The sequence below is a fragment of the Canis lupus genome, chromosome 12, assembly GCF_003254725.2.
Source record: "Canis lupus dingo isolate Sandy chromosome 12, ASM325472v2, whole genome shotgun sequence".
NCBI lineage: Eukaryota > Metazoa > Chordata > Mammalia > Carnivora > Canidae > Canis > Canis lupus.
In genome coordinates this window covers 65,344,820-65,350,819 of record NC_064254.1, presented here as the reverse complement: position 1 = coordinate 65,350,819, position 6,000 = coordinate 65,344,820, and positions in this window count along the sequence as shown.

Below are 6,000 nucleotides of genomic sequence, written 5' to 3'. Positions count from 1 at the left end.
GGCAGAAGGAGAAGCAGGCTCCCTGTGGGGAGCCCAATGCAGGACTCGATCCCAGGACCCCGGGATCACACCCTGAGCCAAAGGCAGATGCTCAACCACTGAGCCACCCAGGCATCCCACTTGTAAGAGTAATTATAAATTCTGCCAAGGGAATAAAATTGAGTTTCCTTAAACCACTTTGGAGCAGAAGGCAAACATTAAATTATCTTTCAACCTCTTGAGTCTGAAATAGTTTTGTAGGTATGTGTGACAACCGACTTCAAAACAGGCTTTTAGAGGAGACGGGTCTCTAACTAGCCTCTCTCCTCTCTAAACGTGTTTTCTAAGAAAGCACCTGCCACCAGGAGCAAAGGGACATGAGGAACTGTGGAAATAGTGGAAGAGAAATGGGGGGAGATGGGGAGAGGATGGGAGAGAGGGAGAGTCGGAAACAAAGGTCACGTTGGGTTTAAGCGTTCTGCTTCCTTTTCTCTTTCATTAGCACAAATAATGGGGGTGACCCGTGGGTTTCAAATCCACTTAAGCTCTTCTTGGGAGCTGGTCGCGGCCCGAGGGGCAGGCTGACTCTCCGAGAGAGCCTGGCAGTGACAGAGGCAGAAGTCAGATAGAAAGGCTCTGACACGTGAGCTGTCGGGTGGTGTCAACAACAGCTGACCTGTCATAAGACCTTAGGAAGAAAACCAATGAGAGTCTAGTTCCAGAGCCCCTAGCGCCCAGCCAGCTCCCTGCTAGGTGCTTGGAAACAGATTGACTAGCATAATGGAGTGGTTTTGTAATCTGTCATAATACCATAAGCCACAGACCCACAGACTTTGACCCCTCGCAGGTATAATAAGCTCCTTTATTCAGCTGCACATGTTCTCCCTATGGGGAGGGAGGGAGGGGGCCCTTCTTCTAATTACATATCCACAGCAGATGTTTTGCTGCAGAACAAAGCATTATATTCATTAGCAACAATCTTATAAACCAGGTTCTTTTTACTAGCCAGTTAACTAATTGACAGTTAAGAATTTGTATTACTAATATACTGCAGCCAGGCCTGGCTTAATCTGACAGTTTTATTAAGAACGTAGGCCAGCTCTACAAGCCAGCATGACGGTCAGCCCTTACGGAGGAATCCTGCCTACAAAGGATGCTAACCTGCCTGTAAAACGATGAGGCCCTGGCGGAAGATTGTTCTCTCGGGTCGAAGTGCAGGAGTCAGCACAGTTACTCGCTTGGGTGATTTTTTGCTGTTTTTTTCCCTTGTGACACTGCTCAACAGGGAAGTGATTTTGTCTGGGTTTTCTTAAAATCCTGTGGGTATGGTTTCCTTATCTTGGACCCAATGGTCCGAGTGGTGAATTATTCTGACTCTTTCTTCCTTTCCTCTTTGCTGTGTCCTTTGGTTTACAACTTTATCTCACGCGGTGTAGAAAGAACTGTGTCTCCTAAGTCATTCGCAACTCCATCAAAAGTTACGTGGCGGTAGAAATAGAGAAATTCAAAACCTGTCATATCACTGCCTTTTCCCCATCTCTGCCTCTGAAATTCTACCCATGGTTCAAGACCCAGTTTAAATATTCCCTCCTCCGTGACATCTCTAATTTCCTTCGCTGATGGAAACCAACCATGTTCCTCTTCTGCTTTCCCAGCAGGTGCACCAAACTTCCCTTGCGCCCTCGACTCGCTGACCGGAACCCCCTGGGCACACAGTCCGTCCCGTCTGTGCCCTCCTCCTCTTTCCCATGATCCGTTGCCTAAGCAAATCCTTACTAAACATTTGCAGGCCCAGGGGCACCTGGATGGCTCAGCAGTAGAATGTGATCCCCAGGGTCCTGGGATCGAGTCCCACATTGGACTCCCCACGAGGAGCCTGCTTCTCTCTCTGCCTGTGTCTCTGCCTCTCTCTGTCTCTCATGAATAAATAAATTTTTAAAAATCTAAAAAAAAAATGTGTTGGGTCACATTGAATTTATTCTTTATTGCTTCTTCTTATTTCAGTGAGTCAGTCTGTAAAGACTCTTTTGATCCCTGCTCTTTTTATAGCTGTCTCCAGAATCTAGGCCTTTCTGCCGCAAGGCCTTCCATACCCCTTGCCCGTCTCCCTGCTTCAGACTCAGCCTCCCTGAGACGATCTAAGACATAGGCGCATTCGCTCCTCTGCACAAACTCCTTCCAGTCATTCCTTCCCCCCCAAACATGTACGGAGCGTGCGCTGTGCCCTGCCTTGTGCTGTGGTCTGGGAATTCCGCAGGAAACAAAACCTTCCGAAATCCTGCACCTGTGGGGCGGACACTCTGGTTGGGAGAGAAACAAGAATATAGGGCTACCCTCTCCGGTCCCCTCCCTCTTCGGGAGCTTTGTACTATCACTTTACTATTGCTCAATATGTTTTGCTCTGCTGCCCACCAAGAACCCCCCAAACCTGCCCCCCTCCCCGTAGAACCCCTCCCCCTCCCCCCAAGAATATAGTATGTCAGATGGTGACAAGTACTGCAGGGAAAAGAAAACAAGGGACGGGGTCAGGCATGACGGCCGGGAAGGTTCTATCCTGGGTCGGTCAGGAAAGGCTTCTGCATGAAGGTGATTCCGAGCAAAGCCTGGCAAAGTGAGGGTACAGGCCGAGGGGGAGCCTGAGGGACAGCTTCCCCGGGGAGGGGACACAGTGAAGGAGGTCATCTGGCAGGAAGGGGCACATCCAGAAGAAGGGTCAAGTGGGAGGTGGGTGGGGTGTGATGTTGGGCTTTGGGAGCATTACTAGGAGGCCTTTGGATTTCACTCTGGGTGAGAAGGCGAGCTTTGGAGGATTTTCAGCAGAGGAGGGTTTTGATTTAACTTCAGCTTTAAAAGCTCCCCTGGGCTGCTGTGTTGAGTCCTGGGGAGAGCCCTGGGTAAGGACAGAGGTAGGGAGACCCGGTCAGAGGCTCATCACAGCAATCGAACCCAGTGATGGCAGGTCTTGGGCCCAGGTGGATCCTAGGGGTGGTGAGAAGGGGCTGCGCCGGATGCTCTGTGAAGGTAGAGCCAACAGGAGGACTTGCAGCTGGTGTGGGTGGAAGGAGAGAGAGAGGGGTGGGGAGAGAGGAATCAAAGGTGACTGCGACTGTTAAAATGTTCATGGTTTTGGATGAAGACCAGGGGTTTTTCACCCTAGGACTCCATTTGGCCCACCCCTCAGTGTTGTCACCCGTCTCCCTCTTTCTATGTTCTATGCTCCATCCACACCCAGCACCTCCGTGCTCCACACTCACATTCTTTCACATGCCTGAGTCTTTTTTTCGTGCTAATCCCTCCTACAGGGCTGCCAAAGTGTGGTCATCTGTCCAACAGGCGAACTCCTACTCCTGCTTCAAGATCTCTAAGATGACACATCTTCTGTGAGGTCTGATTTCTTTTACACACATGCACAGGCACATGCACACGCATACCCCTGAGCAGGTGCATCCACACTCAGCTCTCTTTCCCATGGCTCTTTACCAATACCTCTTCGGCCCTTAGCTTGCTTATTCAGATTCCCTGCATCTGTGGCCTCCTGGAGAAAGCATGCTCCCGGAGGGTGGGACTCTGCTGTGTCTAGCACTCTAACCTACAACAGCAAGTGCAGCTTGGTGGGGCTGCATTAGGTGCTTATTAACTCAGTGAATGAATGGGAATCATGGAGGGATGTGCCTTTCCCTCTAAATCCCTCTTCCTCCTCCCCTGCCCTTGCACTAAATGTTTGGATTCCCCCCCTGTAGCCTCTTAAGCATGCATGCTACCTGGCAGGGCATGTGATGAAGTGACTTGATGGATAAACACTGATTTGGTTTGGAAACAGAGGAATAAAATTTCATTTGCACCTTCAGTATGGTTTAAAATATCAAATGGACTTAGGACTGCTTTAACCATCCCCCAAATGAGACTGTGTTGCAAGGAATGACAGCTTTCTGCTTCATCCCCAGGAAAGCTTTCCCACAGGTCTTGGAACAGAAAGGCTCATGAACCAAATCAAATAAAAAGATATTGAATCTATTTAAAACACAGGATGGGAACAGGGGGACAGAGATGGGGTGAGTTAACACCCTTTTGATAGGGGGCAAGCACATGCAAGGGAGATTATCTTCCTCTCTCTGCTTATGCTGTAGTTAGGAGGACCAGGGTTGAGGATGGACAAGGTGGGATGTGTCAGCAGAAAGAAGGTGCCTGGAACTACGACATGCTTGCTTTATTGAAAAGACACGGGGCAAGTGTGCCTGCACAGACCTGAAGCTTGCCAGTCAGAGTGCTCAACAGCTGTGGGTTTTATTTGTATTTCTAGGGCAGAGTATACATGAGGCTGTAAAGAATAATATTGAGATCACTGGAAGGTGGCTGGTTGTGTAACTATCAGCCTTGATGTAGCATAATCCATACTCCATGACATGTCTCTCCATCCTTTTTTGTCTATAAATAACACTCTTGTCGTTCTGTCCTTAAACATATAATGTATTTTACAGGTTACCAATTTACTCACTACCTATTACCTAGCACATCTTATGAATTCTATGTTTCAAAGTCTATTTGCTCACTCATCCTACACTTAACAGAGTTCTAGCTCTCATAAGCTACTCCTTCTTTCTATCTATGCTGAACCATTCTTCGGAGTTTTATCTATCTTAGGTGTTTTTCTTTCTCTTATAGCGGAATGGGATATCTTTTCTTTTTAAAGATTTTATTTATTTGAGAGAGGGCAAGAATGAGAGAGAGAGCAAGCATGAGCAGGGGGAGGGACAAAGGGAGAAGGGGCTTGAATCCCGGACTCTTGAGTCATGGCTTGAGCTGAAGGCAGGCACTTACCCGACAGAACCACCCAGGCACCCCAGAACTGGATATTCTTAAATAACACAGCAAACACATGCACCCGTAGGCTGGAAAAGAGAGATTCTAAAATGCCAGTTTAAGTGTATCTGTGCCCCTAAGACAATGTCTAGGGAGGTTAATTACACCAGGTAAGTTATGCCTTTCACCCCCTACAGTGCGTTCCCATGATGGGCTTACTGAAGAACATGTTTAAGGGCAAAAGAAAAATGAAAGTCATAAAAACCTCTGGGATCATTAACTATGGAAACCCATGCTGGCTGGTTAATAATCATAATAGTTAATTGGAAAATTTTGTTTCCAGTCACTTTAATAACTCAAAATCTTTTTATTTTCCTGCTTACTCCTTGAAAGTCCTAAATTGTTTCCAAAATGGTATGGCTTAGCTGCAAGGAAGTCCAGGGATAGTGATTACGTATGCCCGATGAATTATATATATGTATTTATAGATTCACTCTGATATCTGATATTTTTTTATTGTTCAAATTGCTTTTTAAAAATAAACATTTTTTAAAATAAATAAATAAATAAATAAATAAATTAATAAACAAACCTTTTTGAGGTATACTTTGCACACAATAAAACACACCCATTTAAGTATGCAATTCAATGGGGTTGGACAAATGTTTGCCCCCATATAAACACCACAATCAAGACATAGAGCACTCCGTCGTTTCCTCCAATTTTTTCATCCCGGTGGCAATTTGACACAAAAAAGCAAAAGGCTCTAAAATGTCAATTCTTAAAGGATTTCATTTCCCTTAAACTCCCAATTCTTGCCTCTGTGGGCAAAAACATCACTTAGTAATTTCTTTCCAGTAGGTACTGGGCAACACTTATCCAATACACGGCTTTTAGCTTTGGTGTCAATTTGGAGCATAAGTGTTTTTTGTCATTAGTGTCAGCCTTGCCTTCTGCCATCATCCTGAGAAATGGCCCAACCGTGGTTCCAGCATTACTTCTTTCCCCTTCTGGGCCCTCAGCCACGGTCAGACAGGATGCGTGACCGCCTTTTAAGTGCACCGCATTGACACAAAACCCAATGCCAACTCTACGCATTTGTTCACACGAAGTCCCAGTCTCAGTAAAGCCCTTTCCGGGGAGCAGCTCAAGCCCTGGCTGTCGGAGAAGCCAATCCACCTGCAGCGCCGGAGCTCCCTTTCTATCCAGAGCATTCATGTT